Raw genomic sequence first — 24,308 nt, forward strand, 5'->3', positions numbered from 1 at the left:
CCTTTGAGAGAAAGGCTTCCTTTGAGTCACATAAGTACAGACTTTGCCACAGGTGGGGCCCACTACACGGGTCTAGCTATATTCAGGGCCTTCCCTACATAGATAAGGAGATATTTGAATATTGGAGAGAGGATCAAAGAGGGAAACTTCAGAAAGAGACAGAAGGGGCAGGGATGAAGGGCATAATTACAGCAGTTTGCCCTTATAAGAAGAGCCATCTCATCACCAGAGACTACAGGACAAGGAAGGAAAATATGGGAAAAGACTGACTATAGGTGTTCTGAAGCATGGAAAAGAGAACTCAAAGCTAGCTAGCTGAGAGCTCAAATACATGACCTCATTTCTTAGTAAAGAAGGAGGTAAAGTCTTCTGCAAAGAGAAGGGAGAGAAGGTATTATAAAAAGCTTGAGGGTTTTAAGAAGCTTTGACATAGCCACTTAGTGAGAACCCCAAATTGATATTTACTAAAAGACCACATACCCTAAGAAAAGGAGTTGTGACTATAATGGTATTGCTGACACATCCTAAACTTTGATGTGGAACCCATATTGCTATGCTGAGAGAGATTACAGAAACCAATTACTGCACTGAACCACATCCCAGCTAAGAGTTTATTATAGTTCAAGTCATTTAAGTTTTTTTTTTAAGATGTGAAAAACCCCTCCCCCCATGCAAAATTCAGTTCTATGTCAGAGACAAAATGCATATAAATCAGGCCTTTCCTTTAAGGCTATTTATAAAGAAAGATGAAGTTTAAAACAGCTGTGGAGCTCATTCAGGACCAGTGCTATATTTTATGGAGGCTGGGTTGAAGGCTGTCAAGGAAAAGAGATTAATGATCTAAATTGTGTTTGTACATCAGAGTTATAGGGAAACTACCCGAGGACCAGACTTAAACCTGGGTAGAGAATCCAACAGAATATAAAAAACAAGGCAGCTCAGTGGTATGGAGGTTAGAATACTAGGCTTGTCTTAGAGTTAGAAAGATAAGGGTTCAAATTTTGTCACCCTTATTAGCTGTGTGACCTTGAGCAAGTCCCTTAGCCTTGGTTTGCTCATTTGTAAATTTACGGATAATAATCACTGTAATAATTACTTCATGGAATGATAATTAAATCAGAGCACTCTGCAAACTGTGAGTCACTATACAAATGTCTAGCACTAAGCAAGTATCTGGCCTGAAGTAAGTACTTAATAAATGTTAATAGCTAACTGCTGTTGGTATTATTGAAAATGTGATTTTAGTAGCATCTAAATTCCCTCCCAGAACAAAAATATTTCCCCTCACATTCTACCACAGTCTGCCACCACTTACTGTGGTATAGATGATATAAGATCCCACTTTATTTATTGTTTATTCAATTTAAGACAGTACTTGATTCAGTATGATGAAAACTTGAAGGCTCTCTTCAGAAAATGTATTTCCCACATTAAACCAGCCTTTATAAAGATGTAACTATAAAAATAATGTTATTCATGAAGCTACTGAATTTTGAAATCAAGCGAGGTATTAAGCAGGGCAATATATGTCCCCCTAAAGTGTTTGACAATGTCACAGAAGATATTCTCCATACAAAAGAAGGACTTCCTGTTGATATTAGCAGCAACAAATATGTATTACTGTGTTCACAGCACTTTCTGGGCACTGTGGGAGATGCAAAATTTAAACGAGATCTGGTCCCTGTGCCCTAGGAGATTACAGTCTAGTAGAAAAATAGAAGACACCAATACAGATAGTTATAATACATGATACTATTTGATAAATGAATTTGAAAGATACAAAACTTGCTTCAGAATGTCTGAGGAGAGGGGTTTCCTGAAGGAAATAGCATTTGCATTCAGCACTAAAAGTAGGTAAGAGTCAAAAGGACTAAGATGGAGAGGGAGGGCATTCTAGGCATAGGGAATGGACTAAGCACAGCACCACAGTTTGGGGGTGGGGAATGAAGCAATGAGAAAATTGTCTGGGGCAGCTAGGTAGCGCAGTGAATAGAGCACCGGCCCTTGAGTCAGGAGGACCTGGGTTCAGATCCTACATCAGACACTTAACACAAAAAATAGCCGTGTGACCTTGGGCAAGTCACTTAACCACAATTGCCCCCAAAAAAGCAAAAAAGAAAAAGAAAATTGTCCAGTTTGGCAACAGAGAGAGGCTAAAATCCCAACTCTTATACAATATAGGCATGTGATCTGACCAATCAGGATGTTGGAGAAGATGATCTTTTCTGACTCCTGACTCAAAATATAATAATGTTTGTTGTCTTGTAATTAACACTGTACCAGTATTACCGTAGCAATTTCAGTAAGATATCTCTGTATGTTTGAATCAGAGTAGGCTAGTCACTTCCTCCAATGCCAGATCCTTTTGTTGATTTTAAATTAAATGTTAGAGTTGAAAGGAAGCATAGCAACCATCTAGTCCAATTCTCTCATTTTATAAATAAGGAAACTGAGCCCACAGAAGGGTTAAATGTTGCCCCAAATCACACAACACATTAATGGCAGAGCTGAGACTTGAACCTAGATCTCCTACTCTGTCTGTCCAGTGATCCTGGTACTGTATCCATTGTCTCTCAGACTTGTTCTAATGAAGACTGAAGGCAAAGAGAAAAGGAGGAAAATATACAGAATGATGAGGTGCCAAATGGATGAACAGTTGAGAAAGAGGCACAAAAATGTGTTACAGAAGGGATTTTCCTGGGGCAGCTAGGTGAACTGAGCACTGGCCTTGGAGTCTGGAGGACCTGAGTTCAAATTCAGCCTCACACACTTAACACACACACACACACACACACATAAAACCTAGCCACGTGACCTTGGGCAGGTCACTTTACCCCAATTACCCTCCAAAAAGCAAAAAAAAAAAAAAAAGAAGAAGAAGGAATTTTCCTTCAACTCAATTAGTTTTGTTTCTTTTTTTTTTTTTAATTTAAGTTAATCTGATGAACCAAGATGTAAAAGTTAACATCTCCTACCACAGGGGCGGCTAGGTGGTGCAGTGAATAGAGCACCAACTCTGGAGTCAGGAGGACCTCAGTTCAAATCTGGCCTCAGACACTTAACACTTATTAGCCGTGTGATCTTGGGCAAGTAACTTAACCCCAATTGCCCTGCCTTCCCCCCTCCAAAAAGTAAAACAAACAAAAAAAACCATCTCCTACCACATTAAGTGGACAATAGAATGGGAACAGGAGGATAATTAAAGGCAAAGAATCTAGGAAAAAATATTTCAGTTCACTTGGGTAATGAAGAGATGAAATAAAACACCACTCAGTTTTGCTAAAGGCATATCCATCAGGCATTCAGCATTGATCATTCCTACAAATGGCTCATATGAGACCTCTTAACAAACTACCTTCCTTCTCCAACAACTTTAATCCTCAGAGCAGCAACTTTGCTTTGACATTTTATGGCTTTGGACTTCTTTAGGGTTCACCAGGAGAAAGCCTATTTTTCAGGCCAGTGGGCATCTTTGAGGTTCCCAGATCACAAAGAAATATCCACTCAGCTCCTCCAATGAGAATTGAAATCTAGTATGACCTAGGGCTACTCTTCATCCTTGCTCGATATTAAGCACCTAAAGGTTTTTCCCAAGGTAGTGTGGTACACATACTAGAATAGTAACAGCACATGGTTTCAAAGAAAGAGGATAGAGCCATTATAAAAAGAACTTCTAGCATCACTCAAATCTCCCTAAATTCTGAGTCACTGAGTCACTCTTGCTGGAAGTCATATAATCATGCTGAGTGGATCTACTAAAAATATGTAATATTAAACCTCAATTGGTACCTCACAACTACATGGAAAGTCTTTTATCTATCTTTTATTGACTCTTTATCTATCACTCCACAACAGCAATCCTATATCTTCCCTCTGTCTTCAGATCTTCAATTTCATCTCCACCCCTCTTGATAAAAGCTTGTGATCCTCTTACATCATTGAGAAAATGGAGTCCATAGGATGGCTGCTTCATGACTTACCCTCCTTAATTTCTCAAAAACTATGTCTCCATTGATTCTTTCCTCCTTTCCTAGGAATTCAGAGAATCCTGGCTAAGCATCACTTCTATATGTATGATTCTCAGAAATCTTTCTTGAACTTCACCTTCCCCTTTGAGCTCCAGCTTCATATTTCACACTTTCCTACTAGACATCAATATCAAGATGTTGTCTCATTACCTAAAATTCATTACCTTCTTCATAACTTCCTTATTTCTACTGATGATGCCACCACTGTCCCAGACACCCAACTTCAAACCTACGGACTTATTTTTGATTCTTCCCTACACATCAGCCTACATATCCAGTAAGTTACAAGGTATGACAATTCTGCCTCCACAATATCTCTTACATCTGTCCCCTCTATTCCATTCACTCTACTACCAGTCTATTTCAAGCCCTCTTTCCAGGACTATCATAACACTTAAAGTACCTCAGACTTCTAACTTCTACACTGGGCCTTATTCCAATTCATTTTTTTAACATTATGCAAAAGCAACATTTCAAATGTACAGGTTCAATTATATCACTGTCTTTCTCAAAATTCATCAAATCTCCACAGCCTACTGAATGAAATACAAATACTTATTCTAGCATACTGATCCACAGTCTAGCTTCTGCTCTCCTTTCTAGTCTTTTTAAATAATATTCTCTTTTACTCAATTTCCAGTAATATATGGAATATTCAAGTAATATGTGAAATTACCCAGTCTTGTCCTACCCTTTTTATCTCTAATACTTTTATATAATCCACAATCCTTACATGGAATAAATTCCCCCAAAACTTCTACCTATTGAAATCCTTCCCTTTCTTCAAAGCCAATCTCAGGTACCACCTCTTCAATTACACCTTTTCTGAATGCACCAGTTAAAAGTCATCCCTTCCTCCAAAAATCTCCTATGCCTTTTTGTTTAACCCCTCATGTGTACTTATCACATTCTAGACTATATTATATTTACTTGTGTAATTATCTTATATACCACCAACCCCAAATACTTCCTTCTAGAATTTACATTCTCCTGAACTGAAAGGAATATGTCATTTCTCACTTGTTAACTTCAAAAATCTAACACATTACTTCTACATTGTAAATACTTGATAAATCTTAGTTTGCTGAATTTACTCTATACTCTTTCATAGGTCTCCCCGTATGTTGCCTCATACAGTTTACAAAGCCTGTAAAGATCTATTCTATTTCTTATCAGTGTATCTCATGACCACTAGTCTTACTCTCATGTAACTTTTGAATATTTTTTAAAACTATACCCTCTCAGGTACCATATCTATACTACTAAGGGTCTTCTTCACTTCTAACCTGGGGAAACTCTAATTTTGGAAATTATTCTTCTAAAACCAGTTAGATTCAGTTAAATTAAACAAATTTAACAGAGATTTCATAATTCTGAGACAGAGCCAAGATGGAAAAGTAAAGGCAGGAACCTGCCTGAGCACTCCAAAATATCCCTCCAAATAACTTTAAAATAATGCTTCAAAACAGATTCTGAAGCTAGAGAACCAGCAAAAAGACTAGGTGAAATGAATTTCCAATCTAAGACAATTTAGAAGGTCAACAGGAAAGATCTTTTTCAGAATGGAGGGTAGTCCAGTGCAGGCCACATTCCAGAAAGCCAGTAGCAGGCCAAGTCCCAGAAAGACAGGGCAGACATTGGGGCAACTTCCAGAGTTCTCAGCCCACAGACAGTAAGAGGACTGGACAACTGGTTAGAAAGAAATTACAGGGGACACTTTGCTAGACTATGCTGTATTTCCCACAGGGGTATCCAAGACAAGAAGTAACAGGGGAACATGAATCTGGTCAGAGTTCCAAGGCAGAAAAGAATGTTGTCAGTGGTTGCTCACAAATCAGAGCAAAAGTCAGAAGAGGAGTGAACACATCACTCCTTAGCTCACATCACTTTAAAAGAACTAAAAACTTATAGGGCCCCAGAATTAGCTCTGAAAACAGTAGCATGAAAAACCTGAAGCTTAGGATAGTGCCCTCTCAAACCCAGAAGCAGAGTCAAATTTTAACATAAAAAGGCAAGAAATGAATTGGAAACTGAAAAAACAAAAACAAAAAAAGAACCTGACCACAGAAAGTTACTACAGTAACAGGGATAATCAAAACATAAACTCAGAAGAGGACGATGTCAAAATTACTACATGCAATCCTCAAAGAAAAATGTGAATTGACCTTGGGCCCAAAAAGAATTCCTAGAAAAACTAAAAATCAACTAAGAGAGGTAGAGGAAAAAAATGGGGGAAAAAATAAGAATGATACAAGAGAATCATAAAAAAATTCAGCAACTAAGGAAGCACAAAAAATGGAAAAAGATGTACAAAAATTGACTAAAGACAAAAATAACCCCTCCGTGTCAATTCTTGGTCTGTATCCCAAAGAGATCATAAAAATGGGAAAAGGGTCCACATCTACAAAAATATTTATAGCAGCTCTTTTTTGTGGTGGCAAAGAATTGGAAATTGAGGGGATGTCCATAAATTGGGTAATGGCTGAACAAGTTGTGGTATATGATTGTGAGGGAATACTGTTATGCTATAAGAAATGATGAGCAAGATACTTTCAGAAAAACCTGGAAAAACTTACATGAATTGATACAAAATGAAGTAAGCAGAACCAGGAGAACACTACACACAGTAAGTAACAGCAATGCTGTACAATGATCAATTAAATAACTTGGTTATTTTCAGCAATACAAAGATCCAAGACAATTCCAAAGGACTTGGGATGAAAAATGCTATCCATCTCCAGAGAAAGAACTGATGGAGTCTATATATCCACTGCACTTCTTGTAACCTTCTCAAGTATTACCCATAGGATTATAAGATTTAAATCTAGAAGAAACCTCTAAAGGGAAGGCAAAAGGAAGGGAATAAGCATTTATTAAGCACCTATTATGTGCCATATAGAAACAGCTAAATGGCTCAGTGGACAGAGTGCTTGGCCTGGAGTCAGGAAGATCTGAGTTCCAATACTGTCTCAAATATTAACTAGCTGTATGATCCTGAGTAAGTCACTTAACCTCTGTTTGCCTTAATCCAATGGAGAAAGAAATGGCAAACCATTCCAGTATCTTTGCCAAGAAAATCCCATGGATATTACTGGTGTGCTATGGTCCATGATCATGGGGTCACGAAGGGTTGGAAACAACTAAACAACAACAACGTGTTTTATAATTATCTCATTTGATCCTCACAATAACTCTGTGAGGCAGGTGCTATTATTATCTTCACTTACAATTGGAGAAGCTGAGGATGAGAGGTTAAGTGACTTGCCCAAGGTCACACATCTAATAAGTGTCTAAAGCCACTTGTGAACTCAGGGCTTCTTGACTCCAGGCCCAGTGCTCTATCCTCTGACTCACCTAGCTATCTCTTTTTATCAAGTCTAACCTCCTAATTTCACATACAACTTCCACCTCTTGTCCCCAGTCATTTTACAGGTTTAAAATGATGTGATTATGCTAGTGTATGCTAGTTAATTAGGGGTATGCCCACCTAGGCAGAATGACATTCAGAGTCCTTCCTAACCTCCTACCGTTCTAGCCTTCTAACACCTTTCTCCCCCACACATTGTCTTTGATCCAGTGACATTGGCCTCCTGACACTCCATCCAGGTATTTTTTTCTGGCTGCCCCCAGTGCCTGGATTGCTCTCTCTTTTCATCTCTGCCTACTGGCTTCCTTAGCTACAAGTCCCAATTAAAGTCTCATCTTCTACAGGAAGCCTTTCCTAACCCCTTAATTCTAGTGCCTTCCCTCTGTTAATTATTTCCTATTTATCCTGTATATAGCTTGTTTGTATTTATTTGTTTGTTGTCTCCCCAATTAAACTGTGAGCTCCTTGAGGGGAGAGATTGTCTTTTGCCTCCTTTTGTGTTCTCTGCATTCAGCTTAGTGACTAGCACATAATAGCTGATTAATAAATGTTGATTGATAAGTGAAATGTACCTTCGAAAAAGATGTCTCCAAGCATAGAGCAGCTTGATCGACTCTCACCCTATTGCTATCTGTCTTTGAAGGTATCCGAGGATAGGCAATAGCTACTATTCTGTAGAAAAATCCAACAGACTTTGCTACAGAACTAGAGAAACAATCATTTGAGGAGATAAAGTAAGCAAGGCGATATTTAAACAACTGTGATAGGGTACTCTGGGGCATCCTGTGTCCTGTTTCCCCAGGCAATTACTATAAGGAGACACATCTCAAATTATCAACAGCACTCTCCACCAAACATGAATTAACCAAATATATCCAGCTTCAATTTTAACAGAAGCCTAGAAAGTTGTAAACATATACTTATTTCTACAGTCCCACGATCCTGAGCTTGGCATAAGTAAGTGTACCTGAGACTGGAGACACTATTATTGTTCAGGCCTTTGGCTATGTCTGACTCTTCATGACCCCCTATGGCATTTTGTTGACAAAGATACTGGATGAGGAAACTGGGACAAACAGGGTTAAGTGACCTGCCAAAGGTCACAAAGTATCTGAGGCTGGATTTTGAAGACGCTGACTATAGCCTAAAAAATATTTCTACCTTTGGGATAGACTAGGACCCAGAAACTGAATAGAATGTATAGTACATGCAAGTAATACTTCCACTTTGATTACCTTTTATCTAATCCAAATAAATATCATATAAACTAATGCCTGAGTTGTTAGTGAGTGACATAGTAGATAGAGTATCGGGCCTGGAATCAGGAAAACTCATTTTCCAGAGTTCAAATCTAGCCTTGGACACTTACCAGCTGGGTGGACTCTAGATAAGTCACTTAACTCTGGGTTATAAAGGGTTGGACACAACTAAAAAAATGACTGAATAATAAAAGAAGGGACAAACAAGCCAAGGAGTTGAATTTGTAAAAACACAAACCCATACCCTTAAACTCAGCTTAAAGAAAATCCTGGAACTAACCTTAAAAGGTCAGAACTAAGAGGCAATGTGGCCTAGCTGCTTGAATTCTAACAAAGAACCAAGAGACTAATTGGTACAGTGACACCCCATTCCCTACTTGTGGACTGCGTTTCATACAGACAAGGACAGTAGGTGTCTGACAGATTTGAAACCAAGTCTTGGCTAAGGGGTACTCTAACTTGTCACAGAATATACAATGTAGTTTGATTCTTTTTACCCTTAAAACTGTATTCTGATACTTACAGTGAATCTATAAGTGAGAAGTCTTATTACAGTTAAGATGATCATTAAGCTAACTAGCAAAGAGATGGCTCTTAGCCTGGCTATGAAAAAACTATCAGCAGACACTGAGTAGAAGAGTAATAGTCACTTGGAAGGAGTGGCTTTGACACAGATGGTGCCTCCTTCTTCAGAGAATGAAATTCGGAGTAACTACCAGCAAAATGTAATGGTTGTAGAGTGCACTTGGTAAAACTTTTCCACGGATACTACCCAGGAAGGGTCTCCAAAGACTAAGAGAAAGAAACATTTCAGAAGGATAAAGGTCAAAAGACAGAAAACTAACAAGAGACCTCAGGCAATTTACACTGGGGGGGGGGGTGATACAGGATAGTTCTAATTACAAAGTGAGATCAGATCAGAACCATTAAAGCAATGTAGAAGCCATAGTAAGTATGTTTATAATCAGGGACTAATCCAGAAGAGAAAATCATACAGCATCAAGATAACTGAAAGAACTTAGTATACAGATGCAAAAAATAAAAGCCAAGGAGAGCAACTGGAACTATGCCCAAAGGGCTATAAAACTGTACATACCCTTTGACCCAGGAATATCACTACTAGAACTGTATCCCAAAGAAATCATAAAAATGGGAAAAGGACTGACATGTACAAAAATATTCATAGCAGTTCTTTTTGTGGTGACCAAGAACTGGAAATTGAGGGGATACCCATCAAATGGGGAATGGCTGAACAAGTTGTGGCATATGAATGCAATGGAATACTATTGTTCCATAAGAAACGGTGAGCAGATGGACTTCAGAAAAACCTGGAAAGACTTGCCTGAATTGATGCTGAGTGAAGTGAGCAGAACCAGCAGAACATTATTACATAGTAATAGCAACATTGTATGATGACTAATATGATAGACTTATATCTTCTTTCAAGGATCTAAGACATCTCTAAAAGACTCATGATGGAAAATGCTATCCTCATCCAGAAAAAGAACTATGTAGACTAAATAAAGACTGAAGCATTAAAAAAAAAAATGTAATGGTTGTGGGGGGATGCTGAAAAACTGGAGAGTACCTACTGCAGGTCTTCATATGGCTTTCTGGGGGTCTCATTCATATCTAAGAAAAGCTAAGAAATCTAATTTCTCTAAATCTAATTCACAACCTTCACGTCAAAAAACTGACATGTAGCTACAGTTTAGGGCTTGAAGATTATTAGATTCCTTTAAATACAATTTGTTAAACTAAATTTCACCTTTTATATAACTGTGTTCTTTTTTTAACCATACCATAAGAACTACATGTATCAAGTTATCACCCAAGACCAAGACTGAATTATAGACAATGATGATATAAAAAGAGGAAAGTACATCTCTCCTAAAGTTGTTATGAGAAAAAGTGTTTGTAAACTTTAAAGAGCTACATAAATGTGAGTAATTATTATTGCTGTTCTTGTTTTTATGACCCATAAAAAGAGGCTGGACTAAATGATCTGTGATATCCAATCTCTGAAATTCCATGTTTCTACAATTCAGTTTTTCTCAATGTGGAAGCAATATAATAGTTTTTCTTTAAAAAAAAAAAACTCTCTTACTTGCAAACACCTCGGCAAAAAGGTCATATTCAGGCATGAAAAATATCAAGATCGGATTGTGAATAACAATGCTGTCAGCCCTAAACTTCACAATATATCATCTGACAACAAAACCAAAGACTGTGCTAAAGAAAAATTATGAAAGTGTTTTACATCTTGTCATGTACATGTTATATGGCCTCTGTGATTTAATCTCTCTTTAGCTACATAACTGTTTCTATGTTGTTGTACATTTAATATTTTCCTATCTGCTGGGACAGTAGCAAACTCAAATAGAAATCAGGCCATTAAATCAAAGGTAAGGATCCTTGTGAGCATCATGTTGACTTAGAAAACCACAGAGTAACATTATCTATGGTCTATCATATTTTTATTTATTTTTTAAATCTCATTGCAGCCACACTCAGGAGTGTTGCAGGGCCCCAGTTCTGAAGCTGATCAGTGTTGACATCTCTAGGGTATTATGCATACAAATAGGTTCACTATTTGGGGGTTTTAGTCACATTCCCTCTCAAAAACCAAAATGTTGTTATTTCTATTTGCATTATTCTTTTTGTTAGAATACTACAAATTGGGAAGTGGAGGAGAAGGTAATGCAGATTTGACATAATTTTAAGTCTCTATCACCCATTCAGAAATGGAATTCTCTCTACTCATTTTTAAATGCTGTGAAAGAACTGATAAGCTATTTCCAGATCTAACTGAAAACATTTTAAGAAAAAATGTCTGGAGGCAGGGGGTGAGCACAAAACAGCCTTATAATAAGGGTCTTTGGCAGTAAAGAAAGTCTTCAAAATCCAAGTAATTAATCTCTTACAGAATTTCAGGCACTGTGACAGGGCAGGAGGGAAGACAATGAGTGATAGCCGGGCATTCCTAATTTTCTTCACAATTTCTCCATACTCATATGAAAAGTCCTGGTGATGGGGAAGAGAAGCTGCTACCCTTTATAAAGAGCTAAACCCTGAAGCACGGATTGGACCATGTCTTCTACTTCCAAATTCTGGTTCCATTTACTACTTAGCACTGTGATCTTAGGGAAGCTGCTTAACCTCTTTGAGCCCAAGATTTCTTATATGTAAAATGAGAGGGGTTGAACTAATTTCTAATATTCCCTTATTCTACTCAAACTCAACAAAGTCAAGGACTGTACTTTCACACCTGGAGGTCCCATTTAGAAGACCAGGGCATTTCATATGGCATTGTCCCAGACAGCTAAGTGGACTCAGGAAGCAATGTGTTAGTAAGAATGTTATTATCAGTGTGGAGGAGTCAGTCAGAAGGGAAAACTAGGCAGAATTCATTTTGACATTTACCTTCTCCTGAGCTGCTGAAAAACTCAGACAACAGACACCCAGCAAAGATGCAATTTAATGAAGGATCAAGAAGTAGACTTAACACTAATGAAATCACAGCCTCAGTAATTGCTTATGCCACCGTGTAAATGAGGAATGACTTTAGATATTTACACTGTCTATCCCCCAGGGACACCAGCTCTAATTGTCCTATTATAAAGAAGATAGGCTAGGAATTCCCCAAGTCCATTCATAGAAGCTAACATTCTGGATGGAGACAGAGAAACAAGTCCTGCCAAAGTTCTATGTCTCAAAGAATGATAAAAATAGCCCTTTCCCCCTTGGTCATTCTGGAACCCTAGGTAACAGCAACTTGTTAATTCAGAGTTGGTGTTCACCTGAAGAACTGATTTCCAAGGTTCTTTAGAATGGGAAGTGAAAGGGGGAGTGGGGGGTCTAGGAGGAAGAGTAATATATACTGAGAGAATGATTAGCTATCCTTCAAGTGCACTGAGAATGAAACAAAAGGAAAAGCAACAGAAGGAACTGATCCCAGAGATCTGAGGAATGAAAAGAATACTTCACTAACATTTACACAGGCTTAAAATGCTTAGAGACCTGCTTTATCTTATTTGTTACTTAACACATCTGTGAAGTGAATACTACAGTATTATAATCCTCATTTCACAGAAGAAGAAACTGAGATTCAGAGAAGTCAAGCAATTTGATCAGGGTCACAAATCTAAGTGTCTGAGGCAAGATTCAAACCTAATTCTCTCAATTTCAACTCTAAAGGTTTTTCCACTGAACTAGAATGGGCAAGGTTTATAAAGCATTGTTTTAAAAAAATATGCATTGTATTAGTACCTGTGTGGGATGCAAAAAAGTATAAGATTCAGTTTTATTTTTAAGCTCTTGAGGAGCACAAAGTCTCCTAGCATAGTGGAGATAACAGTGAACTTGGTGTCACAAATAGCTGAGTCCTGGTTATGCCATTTTTCTTAGTTTCATAAACTTATGAAAGTCACTTCTCCTCTCTGAGCTGGACAATGTATTTTCATTATCTATCTCATAGCATTATCATGAGGAGCAAATGAGACAATGCGTATGTAACCCTTGTTGCAAAGCCCACTGGTATGGAACTCTCTCCTTATTGGCAGACAAGGCCCTGCCCTATATATATAGGGCTGTGAAAGGAAAACAAGCTCCAGACTTCACCAGTCTCCTCTGGGACTTAACCTACCAGTAGAGTCACTTCAGGCACTTCTGACTTCCAGTTTCAAGAGACAAGATGCAAGGGACCAACCCCACTTCATGTTGTTGAAGGAAAGACTCTAGGAAGACATGAGAAGACCCAGCAGTCTCCATATATCCTCATGCCCTGTTTGCTACTCTAGAAACTTTAGGAAGTTTCCCTTGGGTGAGATGCAAGACTCTCTGGGTTTAAATGAATTACCTCACTTCAAATGGGAGAACTTCATTCTGTATTGTCTAGTATATATTCTGCTGTGTGTACCTTCTCTGATTTCTGTTTTGCTATGATTTAGATAAACAGGTTTCTTTGCTATTTGCAATGTGTGTTCATTGTGGAATTGGTTATTAGGTGGGAAATGAATCAAGCCCTGGATACAGAGCTTGGGGTCCTACTTCCCTCCAATAATAATGAGACAAAGCAATCAGAAGTTAGATTGAACCTAATCATATCCCCTAGTCTAATAATATTTAAGAGAGTAGACAGATACAATTTTAGCCTGGTACCTCCCCCACCTCTCTCTCTCTGAGGAGAACACAGTGGTCTATGCTCCAATATCCTGCTTCTTTTCCTGGAAGGAATAAAAGGGAGAAGAAGAGGTTTTTTTATGTCTATGCTGCCTCCATTTAAGCCACACAACACTCCTTCCCTTCTCTCTAGCTCTCTTTCTCTCTCTCTCTCTCTCTCTCTCCCTCCCTCCCTCCCCCACCATGGGGGCATTCTCCCTACGTGTAGGATCCTAAACACTTTGCAACAATAAAATATCTTATACTCATCAGTTGTTTTTATAACTAGACACACACATAGGAAAAATACACAATAAAAGATAAGAGATAAAATGAGAGGAATCATGGATATAATAATTTCATAAATGAGAGTACACTCTAACTTAGAAGTAGTAGTACTAGAAGAGATCTTAGAATTCACTTAATCCAATCTCATCATTTTATAGATGAGGAAACTGAAGCACTGAAAGGTTGAGTGAGTTACCTATAATCACAAACACAGCCAAGTAGTGAGCTGGGATTCAAACTAAGGTCCTCTAACCCCAAATACAGCACTGTTTTCTTTGTGCCGTGTTGCTTCTTCATGCTGGGCTTGGAGAGAGACACCTATCACATCTGACACATACTAGGTTTGTGACCAGGGGCAAATCAGTAACCTCTCAGTGTCCGAAAGCAAGTCTCTAAGACTATAAATTACAGAGCTGCTGATGTGCTTAAGTCCTATGAGAGATCAGGAAAAAGGGCCGAACTAGCATAAATAGGGAAAGCTTCACAGAGGAGCTGGTCTTGGGTTGGGCCTTGAAGGATACCAAGATTTAGATTAAATTTCATTCCATTCAAAATATTTCCCAACACCTAAGCTGAACTAGGTCCTAGGGAAAACAGTGACAAAAACAAGAGAGTCCTTGCCCTCAGGGAGGCTAAGCCAAGTCAAGTGAATAAGCAATACTAAGAGCTTACAATGTGGTAAGTCCTTACTATGTGGTAACAGTCCTTGTTTTAAGGAGATCACACTGTAATGAAAGAGACAAAAGGCAAATAACTATGTACATACAAGTAATATAAGGATAAATTGCAGGTGATCTCAGAGGGGAAGCACTAATATTAAGGGGTACTGGAATACTGGAAAATGGCTTCTTGTGGAAGGTGAGATGTCTGCTGATTCTTTAAAGAAACTAGGAAAGCCAGGAAGTAGAGGACATGGAGAGAAAACATTCTGGGAATGGGAAACGACCTCTAAAAATACATTGAGTCTTTAAATTAAATTAACTCATATTTACAAAACTATAAAATGTTTTTTCAACTTATCAAGAAACAGAGGATTTAAATAACGCAATGGTAGAAAAACTGAACAAGTCAAAAATGAACTCACAAAGAAAAAAAAATCCCAGAAGAGATGAATCTATAAGTGAATTTTATCAAACATTTAAAGAATAATAAATATCTTTGAGCATATTCTAAAATATATTTCTATGCCTATATTTTATAGGGTTTTTAACATAAATGAATAGTATATTTTATTTAATGGTTGTTAATACATATATTGAGATGATTACATGGTTTTAGAAGTTTTTTTAATATGATTATACTGGTTTACTAATGTTGAACCACCTTCATATCCCTGCTATAAATCCAAGTTCACATAATTAACATTTTTTCATTGATAGTTATAGTCTTTTTGCCAGGATTTTATTTTAAAAATTTTTTAATAAACACTAATTAATGATATTGATCTGTCTCTCTGTTCGCTTTATCCTAAATCAGGGGATTTAGATGTCATGATTATAGTTATCTCATTTCTTTCTTAATTTTTTAGAATAATTTGTGGTAATATAGGTGTCAACTGTTCTTTAAAAAGAAAACTTAGGAGAAAGGGAGTGTCTAGAAGGTAAAATAGTGAAATAAGCTTTAGATATATTGAGTTTTAGATGCCTAGGAGGCATGCTATTAATGTTCAGCAAGAATCAGGAAAATTTACTATTGACCTGACTCTTGAAGGCATCTAGCAATTCCATGAGGCAAAAGCAAGGAGAACAATCTAGGTGTGAAGTAATAGATTATACAAAGAAGAGAAAAAGGAAATAAAATACTATGTATGAGAAATAACAAATTGGACAGTATGACTGAAAGGTAGACTGAGTCAGGGGATGCAATATGAAATCAGTCTGGAAAGAATGTCAGGTCAGATATTGAAGGGTTTTAAAAGTCAAAGTATTTTGTATTTTATCCTAGAGAACACAGGGAACCAAAGAAGCTTCTTGAGCAAGGGAATGACAAGGTCAGACTTGGAGAAACAGATAAATAGGCATTCCAGAAGGGCAGAAAAGTATGAGCAATGGCACAGTGATGAAATAAACACAGTATGCATGCAGTACAGTGAATAAACTTGACTGGAGGAGAGGATATGTGCTGGGGAGCAATACGAGATAATGCTGGATACCTGTGCTTGGGGCAGATTGGAAGAGGCTTTGAATGCTAGGATGAGTTTGAATTAGGTTCTCTATGAATCTACTCCTAAACAGCACCTTGCTGATGATCACAGGAATAGATCTCTCCACCCCTCCTTTCTTTGGATTTGAAATGGAAGCTGCTATACCTTTTGTCCAAATCCAATATTAAAAATGCAGCAGCCAGAAGCATAGGTGATCAATGTGAGCAAATGTGCCTCTGCAGCAACTCAATAAAGAAAACAAATTACTTGTGTTATCATCTGTTCAGCTAATTGTTAGCTCAGGGGGATCCATAACAAAACATATTAGCTGAATGAATTTCCTTTTCCTGATCTGAGAAGAGTGGAAAAGCTTTGGGAGTCTCATGTCCTTGTTCATCTAGACAAAGGATTTAGCCATAGGTATTGTTACAACTAGAAGTGGCCTGAAGCACTCTACTATCATAGTGATCATCCTAAAATACCACTTTCATCACATTGCTTCTGTGCTCTGCATTACCTGATTGTTTAACATCTAAACTTTTCAACTTGTCTTTCAAAACCCCTCCTGTAGTCTAGGCCCACCTTCTATTTATCAACCTTTATCTCCCACTACTTCCCAACAAATACCTTCCTCTTTATCCAGGCTGATCTCTTACTCACCTTCCCTCCACTTCTACACTTTTCCACTTTGACTTTCCCTCTACCTAAATCCTCACTTATCCCTTAAGGCACCTTGATCTGGAGTTGATGAATGTTTTTTATACTTTGATAACAACATTTCTACATATACACACGTGTGTGTATGTGTGTGTGTAGACAGATTTCCTCTGTAATACTGTTTTTAAACAAATTTTGTGCATTTAAACTTTTTTTTCTGAACACAGGTTCATAGGTTTCACCAGACTGACAAAGGATCTGTGATGTAATTAAGAGCACCTGCTTCAAGAGTAATTCCTAACCATTGAACCCTAACGATCTTCTCTTCTAAATTCCCACAAAAGTCATATTGCAACACAATTATATTGTCAAAAATCGTTATTTTTTGTGTGCTAGTCTTGACTTCTCAACAAGAACATAAACCACCTTGAAGGCAGGCACCATCTCTTATAACCCCCACAACTCATGACACGGATGTGTAATGTGTAATAAGTCAATCTGAAAGATTAAGTCAACAAAGAACATCAGAGTACGAACACAACTCATTGTAAACTCCATAGAAAAATCAGTCAGAAAATAACCTAATGTGATTATCTGGAAAATATAATTCAAAGGAGTCATGTCATATCATAGGAGTTAAGTGAGTTAAGGTACATATTTAGATTTACTGGCATCCATGAAGAGTGAAGAAATAATCAGTGACTTTTTGATTGTAATGATATATGGTAAAGTTGTTCTTTCTCCTACATCTTAAGCAAGAGTTGATTTGCCTATCCTCTAAAGTATATGCATACATTTCTATGATTATCATCTATTTCTTCTCTCACTCCTCCACTTATGTGTATTTTATATACATATCTATATCTATATATGTGTGTATGCACACACGCACACATATGAGTATAAATATACATATGGGGGTATAAGTCTATATAGACAGAGATATCTATATAGATATCCACACACACGGATACACACTTAGACAAAAAACAAACAAACACATAGCTGGATACTACATATGTAGTTTCCATACTCTTTATTGTGAACAGAATGATTGGTTTGTCACATGACTTTTTATAGAAAAGAAGGGAGAAAAAAGCCATTCATTCCTTCTATTGGCATGAGGATTGTTGGGCACAAAACAAATACGGAGTTAGCATGAGAACATGCAACTCAAGATTGAGACTTATTTGGCCCATAACAAACACGTTATGTAGTCATTCAAGTGAGTCTACAAGTCTGTAATGAGACTATAAAAAAGGTGAGCAAAAAAGACTGGTGGGACTCCTCAAACCTGACTTTTAGATCAAAAAGGACTGAGACGTTCTGGTTATTTAGACAAGTCTGTTGCAGATCTAACAATCAAAACTCCTGAGGGATAAGAGGGATAATATACAGCTGATGAGACTAAAAATACCTGTGGATCTTTTTTCTACCATCTTCATTAAAAGATGTAACCCTCCTTCTGGTGAGTGTTTGCTACTTACTTAACTTTATGTCCTCAGACAAATTACTTTTAACACCACCATCCCCAGCCTTAGCCCCATTACTATCACCTCCCCAAAGTAAAGACATAATTAGTTTCTTTCTCTTCAAAAAGGAGGACTATAATAGGCATTTCTATATGTCTTACTGGATTATATTTGGATACTTTTCACCCAGAAGAAAACTCACAGAGGCATATTTCTTCAAAACCCCTTTGATTTAGGAAGAGTAGAAAGTATGACCATTTTACAAATGAGGCGACTAAATTACTTCATCCTTAGATAAGATAAGGAATGAATTAACCCTGGGTATATGGAACCGGGCAATGAAAGATCTTAAGCACTCAAGATGAACTCAAGATTTAGGCCACACCTTCAATTTAGAGATCAGCTGGATTAAAAGCATGCTAACGAGACTTGAAATGTGACCCAGTAATGGCTACAATCAATCATTTTGTCTTTTGTGGGAGGTAAAGTATGACTACAATAAAAGCCCTATTGCTTCTGTGTGGGGTACAGGGACCCCAAAAATCCCCTACCCAAAAAATTAAAAGTCAGAGGTGTCTTGATTAAAGGACAGGAAGTTTTATTCAATTCTCACGAGAAGGCATCCACTCCACCAGTATGAACTGGCAGAATGAGACTTGTTACAGAAGATGGAACAAGAATTTATACCCTAACCCAGTCAAGCCCCCTCCCACCTCTGTCGCTTCTCCCATTGGCTAGGAGGTGGGCTTACAATCTGAGCGAGAAATCTCTTCCAATGATAAGAAATAAAGAAGCCTGACACTATCTCTCAGTGGCTGGGAGGCGGGCTTACAAAGAACAAGGAAATAGGGGATAGCCAATCCAAATGTACCAATCCTTATTTGGCACTCGCCAAAGTGAAGAAGGGGGAAGGGCTCTAAGAGATTCCTAAAATTCCTAAAGGGCTAAAGGCTGATTGTAAAGGTCCTAAGTTGTATAATTTCTTAGGAAACCCAGGACTCAGGTCTGTCCAGTCTTACAAAAGTCTGTCTCTGGTTTTGAGAATTTCTCTCCCTTCTCCTCATTCTGAGGAGTCTTCACAGAGGGTGCAGAGAGTATACCCCACTCATATCTATATACTGATTTACTTTTGTTTTTTACTTTGAATCTGAAAAAGCAGCAATGACTGAAATCGTGAGGAAAAAACTGCAAAAGTGAAGTCACATTCAAGAGAGACCAGTAAGCAAGTCAAAAAGCCAGAAATCCATAAAAAGAGCTTAGAAAAGAGGTCAGATTCTCAGAGCAAACCCAAAACCCAGGAGGGCTATGTATAGAAAAAGGTCACAGTGAAGGGAGAGCAGTAGCCAGTAGAATTAATGTTTTGCTTCATTAAAAGAATAAACCTTTAAATAGAATTCTTTTCTACCATGCCCCATTTTTATTCAGTTAATAGCCAACTACAGCTATAGAAATAAAAAGAGATATTTAGTTGTAGATTTTATTTTCCACATTAAGGAATCTAAACATTTTTCTTTGTAGACATAATAAAATAATTAATTTATGGCAGAGGAATAATCTAAGATCTGTGGGAAAAGATTATAGGTCTGGCAGCAGTGGGAAAGATGGATTGAAAGAAGACTAGAGTCAGGGAAACCTGTTAGTGATGAGGTACAGGCTCTGGGAATCCTCTTGAGCTCTCCCTGAATCCTAGAGGTATAGGCTCTGGGAACCCACCTTGAGTTCTGATTAAATCGTCCCATTTGATGAGGCATTTGCATGAGGCCATAAGCCTTACATTGTGGCAGGGCCCAGACCTCTGTTACTAGCCTAGCCCTCCATTGTTCTTCTATTTCCTACCCTTGAGCCTATCAAAATATCAATCCAACCTTGAACTGGCCTAGCCCACGATTGTCTGTAGTCTCCTACAACTTCTAACCCTTAATCACTTATTGACCTCATCTGACTTCTGAAGACCCTCCCCAAACTCCTCCCCTAGATCACCCTTAGATTCCTCCCACAACCTTCTGTATATAAGACCCCATCTTGTCTCCATGTATGTGAAAGCACCATAGAATGACCTAACACAGGCTTACTCTGTGTCCAATACAAGTGAACTTTTAATAAACTTTACTTTTCTTTGGCTGAGAGACTTGAGTCGAATTCATTCTGCAGGACCCGGAGTATTGGTATTTTGGGGTCTCCAGAGCAACCCTAAACCTCTTTATGGGTAACCTCTTCATTAGGATGGCTTTTATAATAAGTAGTTCAGTCAAACAGTAATAGAATGCTAGAAGCAACAGACAAAAGCACTCAAAGATAACACTCAAATTTAAAGGATTAGGTGCTAATACCATTAATATAAATAATTACATCAGAATAAATCAGTTTTTTTTTTGGGGGGGGGGAAGGAGAATCAATCAGCCAATCAACAAGCCCATTATGAGACAGTTAGGTGGCAAAGTGGTTAGAGGGCCAGACCTAAAGTCACAAAGAATTGAGTTCAAATCCAACTGAAGACATTTACTAGACCCTGGGCAAGTCACCTAACCCTGTTTGCCTCAGTTTCCTCATCTGTAAAATAAGCTGGGGAAGGAAATGGCAAACCACTCCAGTATCTTTGCCAAGAAAACCCCAAAGTGGGTAAGGAAGAGTCAGATATGACTGAACAACAATAACATGAGACAGTGCTAAGTGCTGGGCATACAAAGACAAAAATGAAAAAGCTACTTCCAAATTTGTAAGTATGTGTCTATGTGTATGTGTATACACACACACACATTAAATAAAAGGTAATGGGGGTATTGACTTAAAAAAAACAGAAAATGGCACTCTGGCTTAATTTTGAAAGAAACAAGGGATTTTGAGAGGTGGAAAATAAGAAGGGAGGCCATTCAAGGCATTTGGACAACAGTTTGAGCAAAAGGATGGAGATAAGAGAAAATCACAGAGAGCAATGTGAAAAATCCTATTTTGGATGTGTTACATTTGAGGTACCACTATGACAACCAAGGAGCGGTGGCCAGGTGGCTCAGCAAGCAAGAGCACTGGCTCCAGTGTTGGGATGACCTGGATCAAATCCAGGCTCAGATACTCAGCACGACACCCAGAAATAACTGGCTGTGTAACCTTGAGCAAGTTACTTAACCCCGATTGCTTTAAAAAAAAATGTTAATATGAGAACCAAGGATAGATACCCAGTAGATAATTGGAAATATTAATCTAAAGTTTAGTAGAGAGGTATGGGGTAAATATATGGATTCAGGACTCTATGGAAGAGGTATTAAAGCTGTAGTGGAAAAGACTGCTAAGAAAGAGTATAGGAAGAGGAAAAAACCTTGGGCAGTATCTACTTCAAAGGAAGGGGGGTGTGAAAAAAAGCACCAAAAAAAATGACCAGTGATAGAAAATTCTGAGAACCAATGGAATAAGATTAAGGAAAAGAGAATATGGTAGTGAAAGCTAGCTAAAGTGAGGGAATAGCAAATCACTCTGACAAATGAAATAAGAGGTAAGGAGATAGACAAGGAGAAAAAGGACAGGTCCATGGATCATGATCAGGAAAAAAAAAAACTAATTTGTATAATGGAGTGGCAGGTCTTTCACTCAGCTCTCCCTGGGAGAAGTTACCTAACAAACCAAAAACTATTACAAGAGAGAATCTGGTCAAAACGGGAACAAAATAAGAAAGGCAATTGAAAGATGAAAGTGGCTCCGTCGTTGTTCCCACCCCCCTTCCGCGTGTGTCAGTCATGGCCCCGCTGCTGCTGCCCCTGCTGTTGCGCTCTGCGGCCCGGGCCCTGCGCCCCGCTGTGGCCGCTGCCACCTGCGCCTTTGGAGGCCTTCTGGGAGGAGGAGTCGCCAGAGGGCAGGGGCCCATGAGCCCCGGCCTCCTGCAGCCGCTCCTGGAGGGCGCCCGGTCTATGTTTGTGCACGGTGCGGGGCGGCTCCACACGGAGGAGGACAAGGCCTTTGCTGAATTCCTGACAGATGAAATTAAAGAGGAGAGGAAGATCCAGAAACATAAATCCCTCCCCAAGATGTCTGGGGATTGGGAACTGGGTGTGCAAGGGACAGAAGCCAAGTTAGTCCGGAGAGTAGCTGGCGAGAGGATCACAGTCACATTCAATATTAACAACAGTATCCCACCGACATTTGATGATGAGCCACCAGAGGGACAGAAAACCCAAGAACAGCAAGAGCCTGAACTTACATCAACCCTGAACTTCGTGGTGGAGGTTGTGAAGGACGATACCAAGAAGGCCCTTGTGCTGGACTGCCACTATCCAGAGGATGAGGTTGGACAGGAAGAAGAAGATGAGAGTGACATCTTCTCCACCCGGGAAGTTAGCTTTCAGCCCACCAGTGAATCTGACTGGAAGGATACAAACTACACACTCAACACAGATTCCCTAGACTGAGCCCTGTACGATCACTTGATGGACTTCCTGGCTGACTGTGGAGTGGACAACACATTCCCAGACGAGCTGATTGAGCTCAGCACGGCCTTAGAGCACCAGGAGTACATCAACTTTCTGGAAGATCTGAAAGGATTCGTCAAGTGTCAGTAGGGAAGCCTGAGGCTGCGGGGTCCCCTGCTGTGCTCCCTGAGCCCTTCCTTCCAAGAGAACGTTTCTAGAAGCCATCATGGAGAAAGCACTGTGCTGTGAAATACCGCCAGGCATAAATTATGTTCCCTAACCCTTTATTTCCTTTGTCTGCTGGCATTTTTGTACGCCACTACAGAATGATGAGAAATAAAACCCTTGGACCCCTCCAAAAAAAAAAAAAGAAAGAAAGATGAAAGTGGCCGAGATAGAGGAGAAGGAATATCTTCTAATGGAGGAAATGCAGTGATTTAAATGGAAGATATGGCAGAGAAGGCATGAGGAAACAGAGTAATTAAGTTTTGTCTCTACTTTTTTGGAGGTGGCTTGATAACTACTAATTTCCTTGGTGGGACAGCTAGTATAATAGAACCAAATGAGTATCGATGTGGATACTGGTAAAAGCACTTAACATGTAAATAGTCTTAGAAATGGTTCCCATTGTGGGCGGTAGTGTGGTAGCTCTCACATCTGGCCAGAAAATTTAATTTTAAAGTTCCAGATCTTGGAGGTGATGTATTTTCCAATAATGATGAAATGTGGCCATATTACTGTATTGCAACAGGATTATATTACAATAGAATTACAGAAACTGATGAAATTGAAAACTGTGAGAAGAAAGAATCCCGACAGCCATCAAAAGGGAATATCAAGAGTATTCAGCCAATCTAGATCAAACTGTGAGGAAGGTGTCAAAGTGACAGCAAGGTTGGTAAATAACAGCAACAAGGATGTAATTTGCCTTTTGTGTTTTCAGAACAACCTCCTGGAGCTCACCTCAGTGAAGAGACCAAACAGTAAGTGACATAGGTGTAAAATGATGATTATTACAACAAAAGCAGTAAGTCTGAAGAACTGTCCACGCAGTATTTTGTCTTTATGATCTCACAGATTAATCCTTCTACACCAGTCTCCTACTCCAACTTCTTAACTTGGGTACAAACACTCTTGAGAAAGGAGAAAATGTAACTTAAATTCATGACCCTCCTTACCTTCAAACCAGCTTCTTCTCTTCCTAACTTCCCAGTCTCTGTCAACACTACCAGCTCCCTAAATCACTTAGACTCAAAAACCTAAGTCATGTGATACAGTAAAAAGAACAATGGATTTGGAATCAGAAGAGTCCCAAAGGTCCAACCACAGTTCCCACTTACTAGATAGATCATGGAAATGTCACAATGTCACTGAACTTGTTTTTTCATCCCTAAAATGGGGATATAGGCACCTCATCGGGCGGCTATGAGAAAAGCACACACTCCTTCTTTCCCCTTCATCCCCTGTATCTAACCAACAATTTCTGTGGATTCTTCATGTGTCACTCAAATGTTTCTTTTCATCAGTGCTGCCACCA

At 38.7% G+C, this 24,308-nt stretch overlaps 1 protein-coding gene and 1 pseudogene across 1 annotated transcript in view; one reads left to right on the top strand and one right to left on the bottom strand.

The window, feature by feature from the left end:
- CSMD2 (CUB and Sushi multiple domains 2) overlaps window positions 1–24,308 on the bottom strand; it is a 1,071,431-nt gene that overhangs the window by 505,610 nt on the left and 541,513 nt on the right. The window lies entirely within an intron of this gene.
- On the top strand, window positions 22,094–22,942 carry LOC138146358 (complement component 1 Q subcomponent-binding protein, mitochondrial pseudogene; annotated as a pseudogene).

This window comes from Petaurus breviceps, unplaced genomic scaffold (genome assembly GCF_028583685.1).
Source record: "Petaurus breviceps papuanus isolate PSGF00001 unplaced genomic scaffold, PetGlider_PUasm1.0 90760, whole genome shotgun sequence".
Lineage (NCBI taxonomy): Eukaryota > Metazoa > Chordata > Mammalia > Diprotodontia > Petauridae > Petaurus > Petaurus breviceps.